The 26040-nt window shown below is 42.0% G+C and overlaps 1 protein-coding gene across 2 annotated transcripts in view; it reads left to right on the top strand.

The window, feature by feature from the left end:
- UST (uronyl 2-sulfotransferase) overlaps positions 1 to 26040 on the top strand; it is a 322187-nt gene that overhangs the window by 54401 nt on the left and 241746 nt on the right. The window lies entirely within an intron of this gene.

Raw genomic sequence — 26040 nt, forward strand, 5'->3', positions numbered from 1 at the left:
AGGACCAGCTCTGCCTGCCTCTCCTGCTTCTACATCACTCCGTACTTTGATGTCCTGACTCTGGCCAACTGGTCTTCTTGATTTTGCCCTGCTCCATCCTCCCACAGAGCTTTTGCAGTTGTGGTACCCAGGGCAGGAAGTTCCCATTACACTACTTAACCCTGCCTTATCCTTCAGATCCCAGGAGAGCCTTCCCTAAATCCTTGTCTGGATCAAGTTACCCTATAAACTGCTTTCCTTGCTCCTCTTCATCTCCCCTACTTTATTAGATGCTCCATAACGCCAGAGAAGATGTCTGGCTTTGGTCTTCAGTGTATCTTTGGGGCCTACAATAGCTTGGCACATAAGAGTTAATAAATATTTGTTGAATGAATAAAGGAAATGAGGGAAATTCAGAGAATAAGTAACAGGGGAACTGGCCCACTTGTGGGCACTCCTCCTGCAGCTCTAGAGATGACTTCTGTGAATCTCTGAATCATCCTCGAATCAGGAGGGTCAGAAAAAGTGCTCATACAGAGTTTTGCAAGTAATCATGCAGAGATGGAGGGACTGGAAACTCTCCTTCTTGTCATGTGGAGGAAACTCTATTTGATTGTGCTTATAAATCCTTCCCTGGAAGATCATCCCTTCTAAATGTTCCCTCTTCACCACTTAGCTCTGTGTTCAGTACAGTTGAAATGTATGTGAGTTCAAATTATTTTGAAGCCTGCGCTCAGGCTCATAAAACAGATATTTAGTAGGAAATCTGTGAAATTGAATTCTTATGTGTTTTTCAGTGTGCTACATATCCGTGATTCATAAAATGAAACATTTTTTTGAATATCTGTAAAATGAGAATATACTTGAAAATACATGAAATTCTAATTTTTAAATATATGGTTTTTCCAGTGCTGTGTGTGTTTGTGTGTATTCATTTTGGGGAATTCCACATGACTAAAATTCTCCATTAGAGACTAGGTGTAAACGTGCACAAAATGGCCATCTTATGTAGCTAAGGGCTTCAAATTGTTCTCCTAAATATTTATTTCCCATTTCACTTTTGAAGGACTTTCTTCAATATCCCAAAGTAGTCATATAATTTGATTGTTTATGTAAATGTCTTCAAGGGATTCTGCAGAAGAGTTATTTCACTGTTTGTTATGTTGTTGAGAAATGTTCATAAATCACGTAAATTGGAAAAGAATAGGAAATGAATAATCTGCCTGCAGATCTGATTCCATGATTAGCTATCCAAGGTCAACTGGAAAAAGCCCGAGATACTGGAAAATTAGTGGAGTGTTTTTGTTTTGTTTTTCTTCTAACAGGTAGGTAGAAAAGACATGAGAAAAGTGAGAGAAATGAGTTTCTTAAAAACCCAGTGTCCTCAAAGTCAATTGTAAGTGAAAGTAACAATAAAACAGTAGGGATTTCTAGAATAAGTTTTCCAGAAAAGGGAGTACATCTCTTTTTTAGGGCTATTCACATTTGGAGAGGAAATTGAAAGTTGATGTAATTTTCCAACACCATTCCAGAATTCAGGCTTTAAAGTTTCATTTTGTTAAATGTTTCATTTCCTTAAAATCAGTTGACACTAAGAAATTTTAATTTTACCCTGGTTGTATCCTGAGAAGTAGTGACTATCTAGAGGACTCTGATATGAAGGCTGTTAGTGCACATGTTTTATATCTTTAAATCATTTTTACATTCTTATTGCTATAAGAAAACTGCATGGAACCAATAAATGGAGATGTAACTGAAGGATTCTCTGTTAGGTCCTCTGAGCAACTATTGTTTTGTTTTTTCTTCTTCTCTTTCCAGATGTACTAGAGTTTGTTCAAGTCTATAGGAGCCAGGAACTGTTTCTTAGCTGGCCTAAATACACATTTTGAGAAATCAAAGGGCCAGGGGTTATCTCTCATCACTGTTTGCAGTGCAATTGCTGCTTTGTTTGAAAGCAGCGCTACTTCACTGCTCATAATCTGAACCAAGTTTATCCAGGTTGAATTTTGAGAAGAATCTTGAATTTGGTTAACCTTTTTGCTATTGTAGGCTCATCCTTAATCAGGCTGATTTTAAAAAATTGAGATATGATTAGCGTGTAACATTATATTAGTTGTAGGGGTACCACATAATGATTCAATGTTTGTATATATTACGAAAGTCTAGTCAACACCCCCACCATGCATAGTTACAAAAATTTTTTTTCTCCTGATTTTTTAATTTTTAAAGGTCTGCTCTCTTAACAAGGGACTTCCCAGGTGGCTCAGCAGAAAAGAATCCACCTGCAATGCAGGAGATGAGAGTTCGATCCCTGAGCTGGGAAGAGCTCCCAGAGAAGGAAATCACAACGCACTCCAGTATTCTTACTGGAGAGTCCCATGGACAGAGGAGCCTGGCAGGCTGCAGTCCATGGGGTCACAAAGAGTGAGACACGACTAAACAACAACAACTCTTAACTAGGCTAATCTCTAGGCATTTACCCAGTGATTATATGATTTTAAAAGTTATTTCTGTCCAAGCTTGTTCTTGAAGTTAAAAAGGAAAAGAATTTAATTTCTCAGTATCTCTAATTCATATCCTTTTTCCTTTGTTGATCTCCACATATTGAAAGTTGGGCAGTATTAGAGTTTTGAGGGTGGGAAGGGACGGAGCAATTGGAAGTCTTCCAAAATGAGGAAGAGTTACTTTGAGTTACTTCGAGAGTTACCAAGAGTTACTTTGGCTAAGCCTGGAAAACTCCTCTCTTGTGGGTCTGGTCAGGACCTCCACAAGCTGCCCAGAGTGGTGATGGCTAACGGGTGGATGCAGGTGACTCTGGCAGGTGGATGGAAGAAATGTCAGATGGACATTTACCTGCACGGGAAATACTAGCTTCCTTATCTTTTCTAGCGGTAATCAGGTCGGGAGTGGGAAGACGGGGCTGGACCAGGGAGATGTATCTGTGCCCAGGGGAGCTCAGGGTAAGATATTATGTGAGATGTTTACAGAAGTAGCTGTAGATTTCTTTAGTTTGAGTGTCTGGGTGGGTTGGGTGCAAAGAAACCATGTTTTCATATTGAGAAATAGTGATAGGGTGGCCTGAAACCGCAATGTGACCTGTGTTGTATGTCTGTAAGAGACCATGGGGCACTCTGGATGCTTGTTGTATCAGGAGAGACGCCGTGTGTGAATGTCAGTGTCACACTTTTAAAGGTGGGGCAGGAATGTGAATAGGCCCTCTGAACCCACTTTTCTGGCTGAAAAAAAACCAGCCAGCAAAGAGAAGCAAGATGCTGCTTGAATTCAGAGCACCATGCTACGGGGCCTGGTAAATGAATACTTCCTCGTGAGCAGTGAGCAGCAGGAGTTGGTGGGGAAGCCTGGATGGCAGGCAGAGCTGGGCTGGTACGGGGTCCAAGCCATCAGGGCCAGGACGGAGAATTCCAAAGATCAGGCACCTTGTTCTGGAGGGGACTGGAGTTCCCTTGGGTGTTCTAGGGAGACTGGTGTAAGTAGCATTCGTGCTTGAATCCCGAGTGTCAGCTCACAGGGTGTTGCAGGCAGGCCTTGAGGGAACCGAGGGTCTGTGAGCAGGCGGGGTCTCCTTGGGGACACTAAGTCTTCTTACCCTTTCACTCATGTGCTTTGGGGAAATGTGAGCAACAGGGACTCTATTCTTCCACCTTCGTGGGCCAATGTTGTGCTGCCTTTTCTTTCTTGTCTGTTCTATTCCCATGCAGGATCCCCAAGGGGAGATGGCTTTTGCTCAGTTCCAGTGAGAGGAGAGACTTTCCACCCCTCCCCTTCCCCCAGGCAGCTCTCCTTACCTGGGTTGGTGATGGGAAGGGCAGGAGGGTTTTCTGCCCCTTTCCTGGTGGCAGGCTGCTTTCGCCTCCACTCACAGGAGGGTTGGGTCTGCAGCGTGGGCAGGTTCTTGCCCCTCCAGAGCAGCAGATGACTTTTGCTTGCTACTAGAAGGGAAGAACTGATTCATTTGAAAAGGCCCTGATATTGGAAAGATTGAGGGCGGGAGGAGAAGGGGACAACAGATGATGAGATGGTTGGATGGCGACACCAACTCGATGGACATGAGTTTGAGTAAGCTCTGGGAGTTGGTGATGGACAGGGATGCCTGGCGTGCTGCAGTTCATGGGGTTGCAGAGAATCGGACACGACTGAGCGACTGAACTGAACTGAACTGAGACAAGGGTTGGGACGCCGGCAGGTTTTGTGCTTGTGTTATGGATGGAATGTTTGTATCCCAGCCACCTTCCCCTCCACCACAGACAGATTCATATGTTGAAGCCCCAGCCCCACTAGGATGGCACTGAGGTGGGCTCTTTCAGAGTTAATCAGGTTTAGATGAGATCATGAGGGTAGAGGCCCCATGATGGGACTAGTGTCCTTATAAGAAGAAGGGGGACTTCCCTGGTGGCTCAGTGATAAAGAATCCACCTGCCATTGCAGGAGACATGGTTTCAATCCCTGGGTCATGAAGAATGCTTGGAAAGGGAAATGATAACCCACTCCAGTATTCTTGCCTGGAGAATTCCATGGACAGAGGAGCCTGGGGGGCTATGTAGTCCATGGGGTTGCAAAGAGTCAGACATGACTTAGTGACTGAACAACAAGAGACATCAGAGTGCTTTCTCTCCAACCTGTGAGAACACAGCAAGATGGAGACCAGGAAGCAGATCCTCACCAAGAACAGGATCTGCTGGCTCCTTGCTTTTGGACTTTCCAGACTCTGGAAGTGTGAGAAGAAAATGTCAGTTATCTGTGCCGCCCCATCTCTGGTATTCTTGAAAACAGTGCAAGCTGACTGAGATGCAGCCCCTCATGGACAACTGCTCACCACCTTGTATTCACATCAGGCCCAAGGCATTCATGGGCTCCTCCACCTCCCCCATTCCCCTTCTCAAAACTCAGCAACTCTGAGCACTAAGGGGGGCTTCTCAGGTCATGGCTCTTTCCCCAGAGTTGCTCGTGGGCATTCAGTGGAGGCCTGTGGAAAAAGAGTTAGCAACTGGGGCCAGACTCCAATTATAGAGGTCCAAGGGCCCTAAACTATCACCTCATTTACACAGAGTTTGTTAAATCTTAGTTGTTTGCTTCTCACCTGCTTTTCTGGCTGCTACCTCTTTCTCTCTGGGTTTCATCAAACATGAGGCAGTTGATGTATCCTTTCTCCCCACAGAGGCACTGGCTACCCTTTGGGGCTCAGTTCATCTAGTTGCCTTTGACCTCAACATTTTAATGGGCTCCAAAAATGTTGTTTCATGGGTTTTCTTTCTTTCTTCCTATTGTTAGGATGGGAGTGATAGACTCTTTCTTGCCATTGTCTCTATCTCAGCTGGACATGGAACTGGGAAACTGTTTAGAAATCAAAAGCTAACACCTAGACATGCTGAGGTCTACTGCGGTAGCATTGTTTCTAGAAGGCCTTCCTTTCCTTGACTATCTCAGTCTAATACAAGTTTCTTTTCCTCCCAAACTGTTTTCCCATTCATGTGGATATTCATTAGTGAGTCTCAGGATTGGAAGAGCCTATAAATGTCACTTTGTCCATCCTACATTTTATGCTCAAACTCACATTCTGCCTGGAAAAGGCAATGGCACCCCACTCCAGTACTCTTGCCTGGAAAATCCCAAGGATGGAGGAGCCTGGTGGGCTACAGTCCATGGGGTCGCTAAGAGTCAGACACGACTGAGCGACTTCGCTTTCCCTTTTCACTCTCATGCATTGGAGAAGGAAATGGCAACCCACTCCAGTGTTATTGCCTGGAGAATCCCAGGGATGGGGGAACCTGGTGGGCTCCTGTCTACGGGGTCGCACAGAGTCGGACACGACTGAAGTGACTTAGCAGGAGCAGCAGCACATTCTGCTCTATGGCATCTTTTCAGTGGTGATCTTGACCTTTTTTTTTTTTTTAATCTAATATTGTTCAGCCCAGTTTGTATATATGTCTTCCCAGGTGGCTCAGTGGTAAAGAATCCACCTGCCAATGCAGGACACGTGGCTTTGATCCCTGGGTTGGGAAGATCCCCTGGAGGAGAAAATAGCTACCTACTCCAGTATTCTTGCCTGAGAAATATCATGGGCAGAGGAACTTGGCAAGCTACAGTATGTGGGGCCGCAGAGAGCTGGGCACAACTGCGCAACTCAGCACACACACACCACACGTTGCTCACAGTGTGTGTATATGTCTAGCTTGAGCCCAGCTCTGTTATTGTATGTCAGTCAGTGCCCACAACAATATCATGAGCAGAAAATGTGCTATCAATTTGACTGGGGAGGAATGTCCTCTGCTGGAGGACAAGAGAGCAGACAGCAGAATGTGTGTTTTTACCACACTTTTTAATGCATTGCCAGAGTCAATTTTAGGATGCAATTGAGTTAAATTAGTAGCTTGAAGAGAAAAGTCAGTAGCCAGAAGTAAACTGAACGTTAAAACTTTTGAACTTTGACCATAATACTGAACTGACCACAGTATTGAACTGACCATTTGGGGTTAAAAGGTTAGAAAGAGGGCACACCGAATAGCCATGTATTTTTAGTCTGCTTAGAACTATAGCTGCTTTTGGACATTTTTGGTAAGGTGTCGTGTATCAGGATTAGAATAGAGGCCATAAATATGGTTCAAAAAATATCCTCGACATTTCATTATATGGTTTGCTATTGGCTTTCGTTGCAGTGCATTATCTGAATTGATGTAAATAGTGTTTAAGTTCATCTTTTCATATGAGTAATAAGTATCATATGTAGAGATTTCCGTTTCTATTGCTTAAATAGATTGCCACAGTAGTTTGGTACATAGTTGCCATGCACATAATTACTGCATGGCTATTATTAGGAAAATTGTGTGGGTAAAATCAACCCTGCTATTTGGTTATGTCTGGACCTTATTGCCTAATCTGCTAAGCAATATGGGGTCAAAATAAGTACCAGGCTAGTTCTGATGTTAGCCTTTCTGGAGATGGGTTCAACTCTTCTCTCTGCAGTCTTACAGTACTACAAAACTACCATATGAGGTGTCACCAGAGAAGAAAAGCAATTTAAAAATGCCCAAACCCACTAAATTATTACTCCCAGTACTGTATTCTGCCAGTGAAACTTACTCTGGGGTTAGTCTACTTCTTTTAAACCAGTGCTCCTTCATATACATTATTATGACTTACAGATCATCAGTTAAGCTACAAAATATTTCTTTTTAAGTTAAATTTATTTATTTTTAATTGAAAGCTAATTGCTTTACAGTATGGTGTTGGTTTCTGCCAAAGATCAGCATACAAAATATTTCTTTAAAAAAAGTTGGGAATGTTGTTTACCAATTAGTCTACATTAAGTAGGAGGGAAGAAATCATGTTTAGAATCAAACCCCATACCTGAGAGATGCTCAGAGGGCTCAAACAAACCTTGTGTGCACCAGGACCCAACAACCCCACAGAGACTGAGACAGAACTGTGTTTGAGTATCTTCTGCAGAGGTATGGGTCAGCAGTGGACTGCTGCAGGGGCAGGGGTTCTGGGTGCAGTAGACCCGGGTATGGCATAAACCCTTTTGGAGGAGGTTGCCATTAACCCCACCATAGAGCCAGCAGAACTTACACAGGACTAGGGAAACAGACTCTTGGAGGACGCAAAGAAAACCTTGTGTGCACCAGGACCCAGGAGAAAGGAGCAATGGCCCCACAAGAGACTGACTCAGACTTGCCTGTGAGTGTCCAGGAGTCTCTGGCAGAGGCGTGGGTTGGCAGTGGCCTGTTGCAGGGTTGGGGGCACTAAGTGCAGCAGTGGGTGCATGGGACTTTTTGAAGGAGGTCGCCATTATCTTCATTACCTCCAGCATAGTTTGGCCTCAGGTCAAATAACAGGGAGGAAACACAGCCCATCAACAGAAAATTGGATTAAAGATTTACTGAGCATGGCCCCACTCATCAGAACAAGACCAGGTTTCCCCCTCAGTCAGTCTCTCCCATCAGGAAGCTTCCATATGCCTCTTATCCTTCTCCATCAGAGGGCAGACAGAATGAAAACCACAATCACAGAAAACTAACCAATCTGATCACATGGACCACAGCCTTGTCTAACACAATGAAACTATGAACCATGCCATGTAGGGCCACCCAAGACAGATGGGTCATGGTAGAGAGTTCTAATAAAACCTAGTCCACTGGAGAAGGGAATGGCAAACCACTTCAGTATTCTTGCCTTGAGAACCCCATGAACAACATGAAAAAGCAAAAAGATAGGACACTGAAAGATGAACTCCCCAGGTCGGTAGGTGCCCAATATGCTACTGGAGATCAGTGGAAAAATAACTCCAGAAAGAATGAAGAGACAGAGCCAAAACAAAAACAACACCCAGTTGTGGGTGTGACTGGTGATAGAAGCAAGGTCCAATGCTGTAAAGAGCAATATTGCATAGGAACCTGGAATGTCAGGTCCATGAATCAAGGCAAATTGCAAGTGGTCAAACAGGAGATAGTAAGAGTGAACGTCGACATTTTAGGAATCAATGAACTAAAATGGACTAGAATTGGTGAATTTAACTTGGATGACCATTATATCTACTACTGTGGGCAAGAATCCCTTAGAAGAAATGGAGTAGCCATCATAGTCAACAAAAGAGTCTGAAATGCAGTTCTTGGATGCAGTCTCAAAAAAGACAGAATGATCTATGTTCATTTTCAAGGCAAACCATTCAATATCACAGTAATCCAAGTCTATGCCCTGACCAGTAATGCTGAAGAAGCTGAAGTTGAATGGTTCTATGAAGACCTATAAGACCTTTTAGAACTAACACCCAAAAAAGAGGTCCTTTTCATTATAGGGGACTGGAATGCAAAAGAAGGAAGTCAAGAAACACCTGGAGTAACAGGCAAGTTTGGCCTTGGAGTACAGAATGAAGCAGGGCAAAGGCTAATAGAGTTTTGCCAAGAGAACGCACTGGTCATAGCAAACACCCTCTTCCAACAACACAAGAGAAGACTCTACACATGGACATCACAGATGGTCAGCACCAAAATCAGATTAATTATATTCTTTCCAGTGAAAGATGGAGAAGCTCTATACAGTCAGCCAAAACAAGACCGGGAGCTGACTGTGGCTCAGATCATGAACTCCCTATTGCCAAATTCAGACTTAAATTGAAGAAAGTAGGGAAAACCACTAGGCCATTCAGATATGACCTAAATCAAATCACTTACAGTTATACAGTAGAAGTGAGAAATAGATTTAAGGGACTAGATCTGATAGAGTGCCTGATGAACTATGGATGGAGGTTCGTGACATTGTACAGGAGACAGGGATCAAGACCATCCCCACGGAAAAGAAATGCAAAAAAGCAAAATGGCAGTCTGAGGATGCCTTACAAATAGCTGTGAAAATAGAAGTGAAAAGCAAAGAAGAAAAGGAAAGATACACCCATTTGAATGCAGAGTTCCTAAGAATAGCAAGGAGAGATAAGAAAGCCTTCCTCAGTGATCAATGCAAAGAAATAGAGGAAAGCAATAGAATGGGAAAGACTAGAGATCTCTTCAAGAAAATTAGAGATACCAAGGGAACATTTCATGCAAAGATGGGCACAATAAAGGACAGAAATGGTAGGGACCTAACAGAAGCAGAAGATATTAAGAAGAGGTGGCAAGAATATACAGAAGAACTATACAAAGAAGATCTTCATGACCCAGATAATTATGATGGTATGATCACTCACCTAGAGCCAGACATCCTAGAATATGAAGTCAAATGGGCCTTAGGAAGCATTGCTATGAACAAAGTTAGTGGAGGTGATGGTATTGCAGTTGAGCTATTTCAAATCCTAAAAGATAATGCTGTGAAAGTGCTGCACTCAATATTCCAGCAAATTTGGAAAACTCAGCAGTGGCCACAGGACTGGAAAAGGTCAGTTTTCATTCCAGTCCCAAAGAAAGGCAATGCCAAAGAATCTCAAACTACCACATAATTGCACTCATCTCACACGCTAGTAAAGTAATCCTCAAAATTCTCCAGGTCAGATTTCGACAGTATATGAACCATGAACTTCCAGATGTTCAAGCAGGATTTAGAAAAGGCAGAGGAACCAGAGATCAAACTGCCAATATCTGTTGGATGATTGAAAAAGCAAGAGAGTTCCAGAAAAACATCTGTTTCTGCTTTATTGACTACACCAAAGCCTTTGACTCTGTGGATCACAGTAAACTGTGGAAACTTTTTCAAGAGATGGGAATACTAGACCCCCTGACCTCCTGAGAAATCTGCATGCAGGTCAAGAAGCAACAGTTAGAACTGGACATGGAACAATAGACTGGTTCCAAATCAGGAAAGGAGTACGTCAAGGCTGTATATTGTCACCTGCTTATTTAACTTATATGCAGAGTACATCATGAGAAATGCTGGACTGGATGAGCCACAAGCTGGAATCAAGATTGCTGGAAGAAATATCAATAACGTCAGATATGCAGATGACACCACCCTTATGGCAGAAAGCGAAGAAGAACTAAGGAACCCCTTGATGAAAGTGAAAGTGGATAGTGAAAAAGCTGGCTTAAATCTCACCATTCAAAAGCTAAGATCATGGCATCTGGTCCCATCAATTCATGGCAAATAGATGGGGAAACAATGGAAATGGTGACAGACTTTATTTTTGGGGGCTCCAAAATCATTGCAGATGGTGACTGCAGCCATGAAATTAAAATATGCTTGCTGTTTGGAAGAAAAGTTATGACCAACCTAGACAGCATATTAAAAAGCTGACATTAAAAAGAGACATGACTTTGCCAGCAAAGGTCCATCTAGTCAAAGCTATGGTTTTTCCAGTAGTCATGTATGGATATGAGAGTTGTTCTATAAAGAAAGCTGAGCATTGAAGAATTGATGCTTTTGAACTGTGGAGTTGGAGAAGACTCTTGAGAGTCCCTTGAACAGCAAGGAGATCCAAACAGTCCATCGTAAAGGAAGTCAGTCCTGAATATTCATTGGAAAGACTGATGCTGAGGCTGAAACTCCAATCCTTTGGCCACCTGATGCAAAGAACTGACTCATTGAAAAGACCGTGATGCTAGGAAAGATTGAAGGCAGGAGGAGAAGGGGACAACAGAGGATGAGATGGTTCGATGGGATCACCGACTCAATGGACATGAGTTTGAGTAGGTTCTGGGAGTTGGTGATGGACAGGGAAGCCTAGCATGCTGCAGTCCATGGGGTCACAAAGAGTTGTACACGACTGAGGGACTGAACTGAACTGAACTGAAGTCATGAAACAAATTTTGACATACATAATACAGCATCAGACTTCCCAGGTGGCTCAGTGGTAAAGTTGCCTGCCAATGCAGGAGACGCAGATTCAATCCCTGGGTCAGGAAGATCCCCTGGTAGAGAAAATGGCAACCCCCTCCAGTATTCTTGCCAGGAGAATCCCATGAACAGGAGCCTTGCAGTCCATGGGGTGGCAGAATCATTGGATACAACTTAGCAACTGAAAAAACAGTATAATCATTACTGAGCTTTTTCAAGTTGTGTAAAGGGTACTAGTTTATCAAAGACATTGCGTTGATACAATTGTACCAGTTATCTATGGCCACAATAATGCTGTGAAACAAACAACTAGAAAAAGCTCCCTGACATATAAAAAGATACATTATGAGTGCTATTGATCAGCTGGCAGTTTTTCTGGTCTTGTGTTAGAAGACTCACTTGTGTTTGTGGTCGGGTGGTGGGTCAGCTGGAAGCTGGTTGGTCTGGGAGCACCTGGGAGCACTGGGGTCATTTCTACAAGGACTTTCATCTTCCAGGTGTTCTTGTAGCAGTAGCAGGGTTGAGAATGTAGAAGGACAGAAGGCCATTTGAGGCACACGCTTGGAAATGGAACACTGTTACTTCTGCTGTGTTCTTTGGCCAAAGCAAGCCACAAGTCAAGCCCAGGTTCAAAGCTGGGGAAAGAGACTCCACCTTTTTGTGTCACATAGAAAATAGTATGCATGAGGGGACTGGTGAGAATTGGCACCAAACTGGCAATCAGTCCTGGTCACTACTGCTGCTGCATGTTTTCTAAAACTTTATGATGTAAAACATTATCTGATTCTGCTCACAATTTTGTGGTTCAGGCATTCAGGAAGGGCTTAGCTTGGGAGCTGTTATTTGGGAGTAACTATGGCTGGCTCTGAAGTCATCTAAAGAGATGCATCGTGGATGGCTCCCTCACATGGCGAGCGGTTGATGCTTCTACGTGGCTTTTCCAACAGGAAAGTAGTCAGACTTCTCAGGTGACAGTGGCTTCCCTTAGAGTGGTGTTCCAAGTGAACAGGTTGGAAGCTGAATGGCCTTGTCTGAGAGCCTGGGGAGCCACATGTTTTCACTTTCAGCACCTTCTATCAATAACAACAAGCCACTGATATCAGCCCATTTTCAAGGGGAAAGGAAATAGACCCTACCTCTCAATGGAAAAAGTATTGGGGAGTTTACAGACATGTTTAAAAATCTCCACAAATCTATCACAGTTATTCATGGAGAGAAATCATTTCCTTCATTCTGTGATGTTAAATCATGGTACCATGACCTTTTCACCTTTAGCACTCACCATTCCCATTAAATAATGCACTCACCATTTCTATATTCTGATTTCTTATTTCGTGTAGTTCTGTATATTATAAAGTAACCCAAGAAATGATTAAGGGTAGTCATTTATTATCCAGGATCACTGCAGATGGTGACTGCAACCATGAAGTTAGGAGACACTTGCTCCTTGGAAGAAAAGTTATCACCAACCTAGACAGCATATTAAGCAGAGACATGCCTTTGCCAAAAAAGGTCCGTCTAGTCAAGGCTATGGTTTTTCCAGTGGTCATGTATGGATGTGGGAGTTGGACTATGAAGAAGGCTGAATGCTGAAGAGTTGATGCTTTTAAACTGTGGTGCTGGAGAAGACTCTTGAGAGTCCCTCGGACAGCAAGGAGATCCAACCAGTCCATCCTAAAGGAGATCAGTCCTGAATATTCATTGGAAGGACTGATGTTGAAGCTGATACTCTAATACTTTGGCCACCTCATGCAAAGAGCTGGCTCATTTGAAAAGACCTTGATGCCGGGAAAGATCGAGGGTGGGAGGAGAAGGGGACGACAGAGGATGAGATGGTTGGATGGCATCATTGACTCAATGGGCATGAGTTTGAGTAAACTCCGGGAGTTGGTGATGGACAGGGAGGCCTCGTGTGCTGCAGTCCATGGGGTCGCAGAGAGTTGGACACAACCGAGCAACTGAACTGAACTGAACGGAGTCATTTATTTCATTCCGAATCCTCAATGATCTTTGAGAAAATGCATACATATGTACTTTCTACACAGTTTTATTCCATAGACAAAAAAAATGCTTGTAATTTTTATTTTAATTGTCTGGGAATTCATTAAGCTAATACTATCATAATTGGCTTAGCAGTTTCCCAGCTTAGGTAGCTCAGTTATTTACAATTACACTAAATTGATGGCACTCCACATTTGGACATCTATTGCAACGTAACAAATTACCTGCCTCCCGACCCCTGCAAACTCAGCAGCTTGAAACAATAACCATTATTACCTCCTGCAGTTTCTGTCAGGAACCCAGGAGTGGCTTGGCCACTCATGAAATCTCTGATGAAGTTGCAGTCAAGCTGTTGTCTGGAGTTACAGTCTCATCTGAGGACTTTGCTCCGGCTGAGATTCTGCTTCCACCTTCACTCATGTGGCAGCTGTCAGGAGTCTTCCATTTCTGCACACTTGTCTCTCTTCATAGGTTTGCCCTGGACACAGCAGCTAATTCCCCAAGTGAGTGATGAGAGGGAGAAGGAGAGAGAAAGGGAGCCAGAGATTCTGACCAAATGGAAGCTGAGGTTTTTGTCCTTTATAACCTAATCTTGAACATTATATACCTTCACTTCCATCACACTCTGTTGATCACAAGACCAGTCTTGGTTACGTGTGGGAGGGGACTGCACACAGGGGTGAATGTCAGGTGATGGGGACCATTGATGGGGTCATCTTGGAGCCTGTTTACTACAGGCTGTTTATTGCTATAAACATCTTTGCTCAAGTTGCTGTTTATTGATGGTTGGAAAGGGGACATTGACTTGTCTGGTGTTGAATTATGAGATCATGTTGTTGTTCAGTCTCTATGTCATGTCCAACTCTCTGTGACCCCATGGACTGCAGCAAGCCAGACTCCTCTGTCCACTCTCCCGGAGTTTGCTCAAGCTCATGTCCATTGAGTCAGTGATGCTATCTAGATGTCTCATCCTCTGCTGACCCCTTCTCCTTTTGCCTTCAGTCTTTCCCAGGACCAGGGTCTTTTCCAGAAGAGTCGGCTCTTCACATCAGGTGGCCAAAATATCGGAACTTCAGCTTCAGCGACAGACCTTCCAATGAATATTCAGGGTTTATTTCCTTTAGGGTTGACTGGTTTGAGCTCTTTGCAGTCCAATACCAGATCATAGGGATCAACAATTCAATGGCATCATTTTAAAAAGTTGTTAACTATTCTTACAAATATTTTTGTGCCATAAGATAGTCTTATATTTAATTACATTGCAATGATTCTTATATTTTACACAATATATTTTGTAAAATCTTCCATTTTACACAAAATACTTAAGAGCATTTTACAAAGCATGTAGCTGCTGGTGCCCCCAGTCAGTGTTGGTTTGAGAAAAAGAGAAACAAGAGAGAAACAGGGAACTGCTGGATCCCCAGAACCTTTTTTTTTTTTTTTTTAATATAATTCCTGGTTTCCATAAACTAGTCTGTAGTGCTGTGGCTCAGATGATAAAGAATCTGCCTGCAATGCAGGAACCCTGGATTCGATCCTTGGGTTGGGAAGATCCCCTGGAGAAGGGGCTGGCAACCCACTTCAGTATTCTTGCCTGCAGAATCCCATGGACAGAGGAGCCTGGTGGGCTACAGTCCAAGGGGTCGTAAAGAGTTGGACACAACTGAGCGACTAACTTTCTTTCACTTTCCATAAACTAGGCCACACTGCCCCCAACCTAATATAAGCCACTGCCATTAATAGTTCCTTTAATGGAAGAAATCTTAATTGGCAAGAAATGTGACCATTACAAAACAGAACATGTTCTTCACCATTTATGCTACGTTACCCTCCTGCTCTCTTGACCAGTTTTGAGGCAGCATGAAGGAAATGTGCTCCAGACCAGGGTACTGAAAGGGCTGTTCTATGTCAGGTGAGTTTTAAAGCTTTTATTACAATCTGTGAACTAATTTAATACGTTATAAATGAATACTCTTACGTTTTGTGAGTTCACACCCCTCCCTTCACCATTTATAGAAGATAAAATACAACTGATTCATTTTCGTGTCTGTAAAAATCATTCCAGCTTTTGCAGAAATACATCTGGATTCATTTACATGATGCACTTTCAATCATTTCAAAATTTAATAAATTTTACAGCACCTTCCATGTTGTGGGCTCTCAATAAATTGCCACGACCATGTTAAATGATGGGGTAATAAGGACAGGACTCTGGTCGTTTATACTAATGACAAGGTTTGCATTTATAATGAAGTCCGGGCCACCGAGGGGCCAGGCAGAGCACCTGTAAGAGGTGTAGGTGAGGAAGGGCTGCCTTTTAAAGTTTGCCGTGAGGATTATGCTGCGCGAATAAACCGAGCTGTGTATGGGTGGTCCTCTCTCTGCCCCCTTCTGCGTTTAAAGACTTAGAAGAGCTGCCAAAGTACCTATAGAAGGTGTTTGATTTAAAAGGTTTCAAAGGAAACACTCCAGTTTGCCTTCTTGTAGGGGCTTGCGAGCGAGCAGAGTTTGCAGCTGTGTGGAGGGATAAAGAGAAACTCTGAGCATTTAACAGAATTTAAAAAAATCATGCCAGGAGGGCCTTTGACTAAGAAACTCTGATAGATTTATGACACCTGGTGCCTGAACTCCATCTGTGACACCAGGGTTATAGTTCTGCAAGCCCTTAACACTGCAGCTGATCTGGTCAGCTTCTGGCTGCACTGGGCCCTGATGCAGTTAGCTGCAGCTGTTTGTAGACGTCAGGAAAATGAGATGATCATTTGCAGATTTCCAGGATCTCTACTAGATTTCTTCACTCTTCCTTTCTCACAAGGAAACCTTCCAGGATATGTAGCACACCAGTATCTGAATGGCAGAGCGTTCTGGCATATCTGTTCAGGGCTGTTAGGGGCTTCCCCAGAGTGGAGAGGTCAAGGTCAGCCCATGCTGTTGCTGCTTTTATGGGTTGGAGACTGCCTGCATATGCAAAGACTAAACTAAACCAAGTTACCCAAATAAGGATGGCTTTATGTATCAGAATGTGCATGTGTGTGTGAATGATAAAATACATGTCAATAGTTTATAGTAAAAAAAAAAAAAAATTGAAAACAACATACCCATCCATGAGAAGCACTTATTCTCTAAGTTATGGTAGATTGGCAGAGTGGACTACTATACAACTACAAGCAAGGCATACCCATATGGGATAAACAGACTCATCAAGTATGAATGAAAAGTGAAACTTAGTTGCACAGTCGTGTCCGACTCTTTGAGATTCTGTGGATTGAAGCCTGTCCCGCTGTTCTGTCCATGGAATTCTCCAGGCAAGAATTCCAGTGGAATTCGCCACTGGAGTGGGTTGCCAGTCCCTTCTCCAGGGGATCTTCCTGACTTGGGGATCAAACCCAGGTCTCCTGCATTGCAGGCAGATTCCTTACCAACTGAGCCACTAGGGAAGCCCTAGCAAGGTGCAATACAGGGCATATAAATGAGGTATTTATGGTATTTAAAGAAAAGGAAAGTGAAAGTGAAGTCACTCAGTCGTGTCTGACTCTTTGCGACCCCATGGACTGTAGCCTACTTCTCCGCCCATGGGATTTTCCAGGCAAGAGTACTGGAGTGGGTTGCCATTTCCTTTTCCAGGGGATCTTCCCGACCCAGGGATCAAACCCGGGTCTCCCGCATTGCAGACAGACGCTTTACTCTCTGAGCCACCAGGGAAGTAGAAAGAAAAGGAAAGGATGAGTATATGCTTGTTTGCTTGAGAAGTATAGCGTTCTCTAGAAGGCTATATATGAAATATTGGTTGCCCAGATGGTGACTGCAGCCATGAAATTAAAAGACGCTTACTCCTTGGAAGGAAAGTTATGACCAACCTAGATAGCATATTCAAAAGCAGAGACATTACTTTGCCAACAAAGGTCCATCTAGTCAAGGCTATGGTTTTTCCTGTGGTCATGTATGGATGTGAGAGTTGGACTGTGAAGAAGGCTGAGCGCCGAAGAATTGATGCTTTTGAACTGTGGTGTTGGAGAAGACTCTTGAGAGTCTCTTGGACTGCAAGGAGATCCAACCAGTCCATTCTGAAGGAGATCAGCCCTGGGATTTCTTTGGAGGGAATGATGCTGAAGCTGAAACGCCAATACTTTGGCCACCTCATGTGAAGAGTTGACTCATTGGAAAAGACTCTGATGCTGGGAGGGATTGGGGGCAGGAGGAGAAGGGGACGACAGAGGATGAGATGGCTGGATGGCATCACTGACTCGATGGACGTGGGTCTGAATGAACTCTGGGAGTTGGTGGGGGACAGGGAGGCCTGGCGTGCTGCGATTCATGGGGTCGCAAAGAGTCGGACACGACTGAGCGACTGAACTGAACTGAACTGAACTAGGCAATATTGGTTGAAATATTGGTTGTCTCTCGGAAGGAAACTGAGTAACTAGAAAACAGAAGTGGGAAGGGTACATTCATTGTATAACCTTTTGTGCCTTTTGAATCTTACCTGGTAAATAAGATGAAAAAAAAAAAACTATTGAAAGAAAAGAGTGTTGGAACTTCCCTCCTTTCTCCCTCTCTCCATGTCTGATGCTTCACTGCTCATGAGTGGCGGACCTGACGGGCCTCCTACCAGGAGGCAGACTCTTTAAGGAGACCTGACTATAACCTCTTGAGAGGGCTTGACTGTGACCTACTGGGTGCCATGATTCTGTCATGCAGCACACTGCTGGGTGCCTTGGGATAGGCTAACCTGGCTGTAAATGGAGGGGTCGAAATTGCATGTTGTGTTTTTTTCACCCAGAGTCACACACTTGAGTTAAAATTATTAGAAGATGCCAAGAAAAGTAAGCCAGTGACTTGTCATGTTCCACAGTCTCCTATTGGTACCAAGCGGTGAGTCCCGGCTATGTGATCCCTGTGTGGGAAGGATGAATAACACCTGATACCAGCCTAACATTTCAGGGGCAATGTGAGTGACATCCAGAGACAGACAATCAGATGGTGCATAAAGGGGACCCTTGTGCTCATGTGAGAGAAGTGTCTCAGTCTGGAAGAAGAAGATAATTAAATTCCTAAACTGAGCATGTGTTACTGAAGGAAGAGATAGGGTAAAAAGGAAATATCCTTTGTGATCGCTGCTAGGGGCTTTTGTACAAACTCGAATGTGTAAAGGGAGTTAATAGAATTCTATGTAACTGTCTGTGCATATTATATAGCCAATTCCAGTTGAAGTAAAAGTTTTCTTGAGATGTCAAAACCAAACCAAAACAAAAGAGCAATGCTATCAAGAACATAAACAGGGATGTATGAAAACTGGATTGTAAAATATGAAGCAGTTAAGATTTACATCAAATTATTTACATATAAGAAAACATATGATGTTAAATGGCTTTTATATAGGAGAAACACAGCATGGGATAATGGAATATTTATTTCGTTTTTGCTGTATTTTATTTTTTTTGTAAGCAAACCACAAAATATTACCCATCTGTGGGGTAATAAATGGTCCTTGAGATGAGAGTGAATCTCTTTTGGGTTTAAGGTTTGGGTAATAGAGTTTTCTCTATTATTCTCAAACCATCACCCCCCAGTAGAAGCAGAATTTTTTAGGCTGTCTTACTTTGAAGTAAGAACTTTAAGATCTTACATCTGGTGCTCTAAGAGTTAACCGGGAAGCTGATAAACATGTAGGTTCCTGGGCCGACTCCTGGGGATTCTGATTCAGTAAATTGGGATCGGCGCCCAGGAATATGAATGTTCTTCAAATATGCTAGGAAATTTGGATGCAAGTGGTATATGGACTATTCTTTTAGAAACCCTGTTCCTGTGTTTCTGTTGTTTTCTTGTTGTTGTTTTTCTTTATAAAGGCTGAGTTTTACTAGAGTAAAGCTGTGAAATAGTAGAGCTGGGGTTGGCAACCTACGGCGCATGGACCAAATCTAACCTTCTTCCTATTTGTGTAAATACAGTCTTATTGGCACACTGCCATGCCCATTGTTTATGTATTGTCTGTGACCGCTTTTGAACTACAGGGTCAGAGATGAGTGGTTGTGACAGAGACCAAATTGGTTGCAAAACCTAAGATATTGCTATCTGGCCCCTTACAGAAAAGTTTGCCAACCACCATGTTAAAGGAAGAATCTATACCTGATATATTACATACATTTCCCTAAAAACATATAAGACCATCACCAGCAGACCATGATACTTAGTGAGTACGTCAGGAGTCTATTTCCATTAGTCAGGAAAATCAAAAAGACTTAGAATGGAGTAAAATAGAAGATGAAAGTGACGAAGAACTTAAAGAAGAAGATACGCCTCAGGCCTCTGAAATAAATGACTTATTTCATCTACCAAAGCATGGCTTGGGGTGAGGGACTTTCCTGGCCCTCTGCTGGGTGTGTATTTACATGAAACTGTGTTCTAACTCACCTTTCACTGGAAGTAGACAGGTGCCTCACCTAGCCTAGAGAAGGAGGTAGCACAGAGGTCTTCATTTTTCCATTGACAGAGAACGCTGTCATTAATTCAGTTAGTGGGAAATGGATTTCTTGGCTTTGATAATTAAGCTGGCAAAGCAGATTTGGTTCCAACATTTTAATGAGCGCGTGTGGGTGGCCAACAAATTGCAGGTTCAGACATAAATGTTTCAAACGTGGGTGGCTGGCTTTTAACCCCAGGGCAAATTCTGTGATTGTAAGGACATTTTAGGCTGGTAGCCAAGTTCAAAGAGTATTTGCCAAATATTAAGAAAAATCTGAACTACTCTAAGGAATATTATATTATTTGAGGACAGGGTTATGTTGTTCGTTGAGTGTGGTTAGGATGCTAAGTTAACATCATTTGCATCCACTCAAATTATATATTTGTGAACATTCATATGTGTGTATTTGTCCTTGGATTTCATACTCAGGAGATAATCTCAAAGGACAGAGAGAAATGAGAAAGGAAAGAAGTGGATTCGTTACTCCTTTTTTGTCTTCTAGTGCGTTAGTTAGTTCAGTTCAGTTCAGTCGCTTAGTCATGTCCAACTCTTTGCAACCCCATGGACTGCAGCACACCAGGCTTCCCTGTCCATCACCAACTCCTGGAGCTTGCTCAAACTCATGTCCATCGAGTCGGTGATGCCATCTACCCATCTCATCCTCTCTTGTCCCCTTCTCCTTCTGCCTTCAATCTTTCCCAGCATCAGGTTCTTTTCCAATGAGTCAGCTCTTCACATCAGGTGGCCAAAAGTACTGCAGCTTCAGCTTCAGTATTAGTGTTTAACTGTTAGGTATTCAGACCTGTATAGTACTTTATGTCCAATCTTGGTTTTCTATTTGGGGGGTGATCAAAATCTGGGCTCTTAAGTAATGTAAGATCACTTGGATCATTAAACTCATTACAAAATGAGTTTGGACCCAAGAAAAGAAGGGTTAATACTTTCATTGAATTTTCACTTCCTTAGGGAGGCTACAGTTGAGGCAAAGTCTAGCTGGGTTCTGTGAAGAAAGAGATGGCAGATTTGCAAAAGTAAGTAATAGATTTCAATTTAGGTTGCTTTTCAGCCTGAAAAAGAGTCTGCATTCAATCACTGATCCTGTTAGTCGAGATAGTAATGAAATGAAAAGCAAATACAGCTTAAATTTAAAGGATATTGGAAAATATCACTTTGGCTTCTTGATTTACTCTCTCCCATTACTCAGTAAAACAAAATATGATTTGACATATTGTTCATTGTGTAGTTACGCTGGGCTCAGAAAACTAAGCCCTGTTACCTCATACTTCTTACATTTGCAAAAGTAATCAAGACTGTGACTTGAATTGGACTGGAAAACCTGTTGACTTAGAGATAGAAAGATATTGGAATCTTTTACATTCCTTTCTCATATTTACCTACTGACAGCTTATACAGGCTTTGTACATTTTCTGATCAAAGGATATCCAGATGGATAGTAATGTATTTTATGCTCTTAAAGACATCAAGAATTGGACTTGTGGATTTTGCCTGTTGTTTTTAAAAGTCAGTGTGTTGTGGTTGTTAAAAAGCATTATTCTGTATTTCTGTTATTATCAAGCTATTGCCCCAGATTCATATCCCTGCTCTGTTACTCTTATCTAAGTTTCAGGTGGAGCTGCAAAGAAAAAAAAGAAAGAACTGGTTAGAACCAGCTGTGTCCAAGATGGCACAAGATTTGACTTCCAGTAGAGCCTGCGCCTTATTATACACTCATGGCAATTCATTAGCATGCTAAATGACACACCCACCAGTGCCTTAACCTTGACAGTTGCTATGACAACAACTGGAAAAGCCCAAACAAGGGCTAAAAAGGAGTGTTACATCACTTCTGAGTCCGAGAAGCATACTCCTGTTCTCAGATGGTGGTAGTGGTTTAGATAACTCATGAATATTCCTCCCACACTTTCCAGTTTCCTCACATTTCCTCGACTGTCTTAAGTATTTGATGTCTCTGCCCAAAGTGGGTTGAGAAGTTGATTTGCAAACTAGGTTCCAGTTCTTCATTCTCTGGTCATTGAATCAAGCTTGTGCTGTTTCAATCTAAGCATTGGTTTTATTATTGACTGTGTGAATATGATTGGGAAAAAATTATCAGGCTGAGAAAAAGAGTCTCAGCCCAGACTAGGACCCCCTTGTGGGAACAGTCAACCAATTCAATAATAGTATTAGTAATAACTTGGGTTTTCCCTGGTGGCTCAGTGGTAAAGAAACTGCCTGCCAATGCAAGAGATGAGGATTCGATCCCTAGGTCAGGAAGATTCCCTGCAGAAAGAAATGGCAACCCACGCGAGTATTCTTGCCTAGGAAGTCCCATGGACAGAGGAGCCTAGAAGGCTGTAGTCCATTAGGTTGCAAAGAGTCAGACTTAGTGAATAAACAACAACAAAAATGGCATCTGCCAGATTTCTGCATATAAATTCAAGAGACAAGTCATATATTAGTTAACTAATAAGTACTTAATGAATATTTTATGAGGAGACATTGAAAACTATGTAAATATTCTGTTTTTTTATCAGTTTCTTATGCATTTATTTTAACATCCATTGATGATTCTCAACAGAAGCAGCTATTACTAAATGTATTGAGTTATTGCCAATGGTAATTTTCTACATTCTCATTTTTTCTACCTTTATTGCTTGACCCTCCACTATAAGATAGAATTTTCTCTTTTTATTTATTTCTTTAAACATAGATTCATGAAGTCTTACTTGATGCAATGGATTATAACCCTTTTGGTCTTTTTTTTTTTTAAGTTCAAAATTTCCCAGATTTGGCCAACAGGGGCTCCACCAAGTTGGCTCCTATATCCTTTGACATATTCCAGTCATTTGTTAAGCACTTCCTTTTTTATGGTCCAATAAGATTTTACAGGCTTACCTTGTGCTTTCCCTGCCCTGGAATCAGCAATTTCTCCAGTATCTGGTTCTTTTTAGTAGAGAATAATATTTAGAAACCCTGATCTGGATGCTAGGTACGTACTTTGCTACTGGAAGGTCATTGTTTCTAGGTAGGCTCTGTCAGTGAACAAAGCTAGAAAATGCGTGACTACATGCACACACATTCACATTCCATACCTGTTTCTTTATCTGTCTATTTATTAAAGCCTTGTGCTTACATTGATACTTCAATTCCCGTGTAACACCCTGGGTTTATTCTAGTAGGAAGAATAATGCCTTTTCCATATTTATAATCCTCCCTGTGACTGAGAAGAAACTGACCCCAATTATCTTCAGTATATTCCTTAGTTGCTCAAGTCCTGTGAACAGCCATACCTGACTCCTGGGGGCTGCCTCTTTGTTTCTAGCTCCAATGGCCTTGACCCTACATTAGAAAAAAATTCCCTTAAGCAGCAAGATCCATGGAACAAGTGATAGAGAAAGAGAGAAAAGAGAGACAGAAAGAGAGAATATAGTAATGCACACAGTCTGTAAAATCAAGCTTGATAGATATCTAGAGTCAGGCTTTTGATACACAGAGGCTAAGTAACCATGACCCATGGAACACCTCTGTGGGGGAATGTAAGTAATTTACTATTAAATGATATGAGCAAAACTGATTTTTCTTCCTTGGGGAGGGGATCTGTAATTTCAGAGGTGAGAAAAAGTATATAAGCCTAAAACACTATGTTTGTACTGAAAGTTAAAATCTTACTGGAAGAACTTTTACAGTTTTAAGGCAAACTTATATACTGCGGTTAGTGGAAAACAGTTTTTTTTTTTTTTTGAAAGCGCAAATAAGATTTTGTTTTCATCAATAAACTAATTAAATAAGCTCACCATTAAAAAGAGCTGATGTAATGTATTCACGGCTCTTGTAAGACTCATGGGTATTTGTATTTGTGCATGTGGGTGTGGCGGAGTGAACCTGCATGTGTGTGTACACGCAGAGAGAATGGTGAGTTGCCTCTCATCTTCTCACATCACGAGAGGTATAGCTAATTTCCTTAAGTTTTAGAAGAGATGGTTGCCAGGAATCATCCTTTTAGTTGAAAAATGTGAAATATGACACGAAATGCTGATTTTTGGAGACTTTTTCTTACATAATTGAATGCTTTTCTAGACTGTGTAAAATTTTATGACAAAAACCATAGCATGATTTAGAAAGTTTTTTTTTAAAAAAATACCTAGATATAGTAAACTGAAAAAAGGAAGTTTATCACTGACGGTATAAAATCTACCCTTGGGAAAAAAAGGTAATCTATAAATTAATCTGCAGTCCTTTGCTCTAAAAATGCCTTTAATATCTCCAGCTAACATCAGGTGTTTTTGAAATCAATAACAATCTAATTGCCCACAGAGAACAGTTGCCCTCCTATGCTTTAAGCCAAAGAGGAATTGTGTACTTTTGTGATAAACATAATTTAGAGGAGGGTTATATATTCTTTCTTAATTTATTAGCTACTGGTGCTGCCTTATCCTGTTACACATGTTTCCTTTTCATTATTTAATGGATAGTGCAGAAAAGGAAATGTGATATTAAAATTGGTAGCAGTACAACTTAATTTTGAAGGATGGGAAATAAAGACTTTCTTAAAAATTGCCTCCTTAACTAGCAAGATTAACCTGTGTGTTCAGAGTGTAAGTTCACACTGCTCCCTACTAGGTTCTATATTGAATACTGTAGACTAGGATGAGGTGTATTTTTTACAGAATTTTAGATTCAGAATGGAGTCTTGTAACCAAAATGGCAGAGTAGGAGATCCCCAGCTCTGTCCCATCACAAAGATCAACAATGAGAGGATTATCCACAAATAAAACCAGCTCTGGGAGAGCTCTGTAGCTCACTTAAGAAACTTGAGCAACACGGTGGAATGAAACACTTGAGAATAGCCACAGAAAAGGGAAGGAAGAATGGGTTCATTTTGCCTGCATCATTTCACCCCCAAAGCTGGCATTGCTTAGTCTGAAGAGTGAACTCCCTAGCTAGAAGGAGTTTGCTTTGCCAGGAAAGGGCGAGCAGCCAGCTCCCTTCATTTTTGGGGGCACCGTATGGAGGCCCTGCTTTGGTTACACCCCCAATAACCTTTGCAATCTCTGTGGATCACTCATAATGCACATCAATGACCACACAATTATAGACGTTGTGACCACTAGTGGCCTGACGTGATGAGCCACCGTGTACCCCTGGGCTTGGAGCCACTCCCCCACACTCAATGCCCTACACCACCATATTCAGGGTCACAGCGTACTCTAGCATATCCCCACCCACAGGTGAAGGTCTTTCCTTACCAAAGTCAGTCCATAAAGTCTGGAAGAGGTGACCGCTTCTTCAGTTGTTCAAACACCTGTATGAGGCTACGGGGATCATGAAGAATTAGGGAAACATGACTCCACCCAAGAAGCACAGCAAACCTCCAGTAGCTGACCTAAAGAAATGGACATGTAGAAATTACATGACAAAAAAATTCAAAATAATTATTCGAAAGATGCTCAGAGGACAGGAGTTCTCTGGTGGCCCAGTGGTTAGGACTCTGCACTGCCCGTGCTGTGGCCCGGGGTTCGATCCCTGGTTGGAGAACTAAGATCCCATGGCAAGAACTAAGCCACATGGCACAGCCAAAAATAAATAAATAAATGTAAAATAAATAAAGATGCTGAAAGAGCTACAATATAACACAGATAATAAATAGTGCAATGAAATTAGGAAAACAATACAAGAACAAAATAAGTAGTTCAACAAAACGATTAAAAAAATTAATAAAAGAACCAAACAAATTTTGGAGCTGAAAAATATAGTGACTGAGCAGAAGAACTCAGTAGAGAGCTTCAGCATTAGACTGGACCATGCATAAGAATGAATCAATGAGCTTGAAGACAAATCATTTGAAACTATTCTGTCAGAGGAGCAAAAAGAAAAAAGATTGAAAAGGAAGAAGGGAGCCTACAAAAGAAAAGAAATAATCTATGCATCACTGGAGTCATAGAGGAGAGGAGGGCAGAAAGGGTTAAAAACTTATTTAAAGAAATAGTGACTGAGAACTTCCCAAACCTGGGGAGAGATTTGGACATCCAAGTTCAGGAAGCTAATAAGTCACGCCAAAATTTTCAGTCCAAAGCTATCTTCTCCAAGACACATTGCAATAAAACTGTCTAAAATCAAAGAAAGAAATTTAAAAGCAGTGAGAGAAAACAAAATTTTCCCATACAAAGGCTATACTTAGATTTCTTAGCAGAAACCTTGCAGGCCAGAGCAGGATGATGCAATCCAAATGCTGAAAGGAAAGAGCTGCTAGTAAGAATATAGTTGACCCTTGAAACAGCACAGGTTTGAACTGCACGGGTCCAGCTATCCACAGTTTTTAT

The sequence above is a fragment of the Bubalus kerabau genome, chromosome 9 (genome assembly GCF_029407905.1).
Source record: "Bubalus kerabau isolate K-KA32 ecotype Philippines breed swamp buffalo chromosome 9, PCC_UOA_SB_1v2, whole genome shotgun sequence".
Classification (NCBI taxonomy): domain Eukaryota; kingdom Metazoa; phylum Chordata; class Mammalia; order Artiodactyla; family Bovidae; genus Bubalus; species Bubalus kerabau.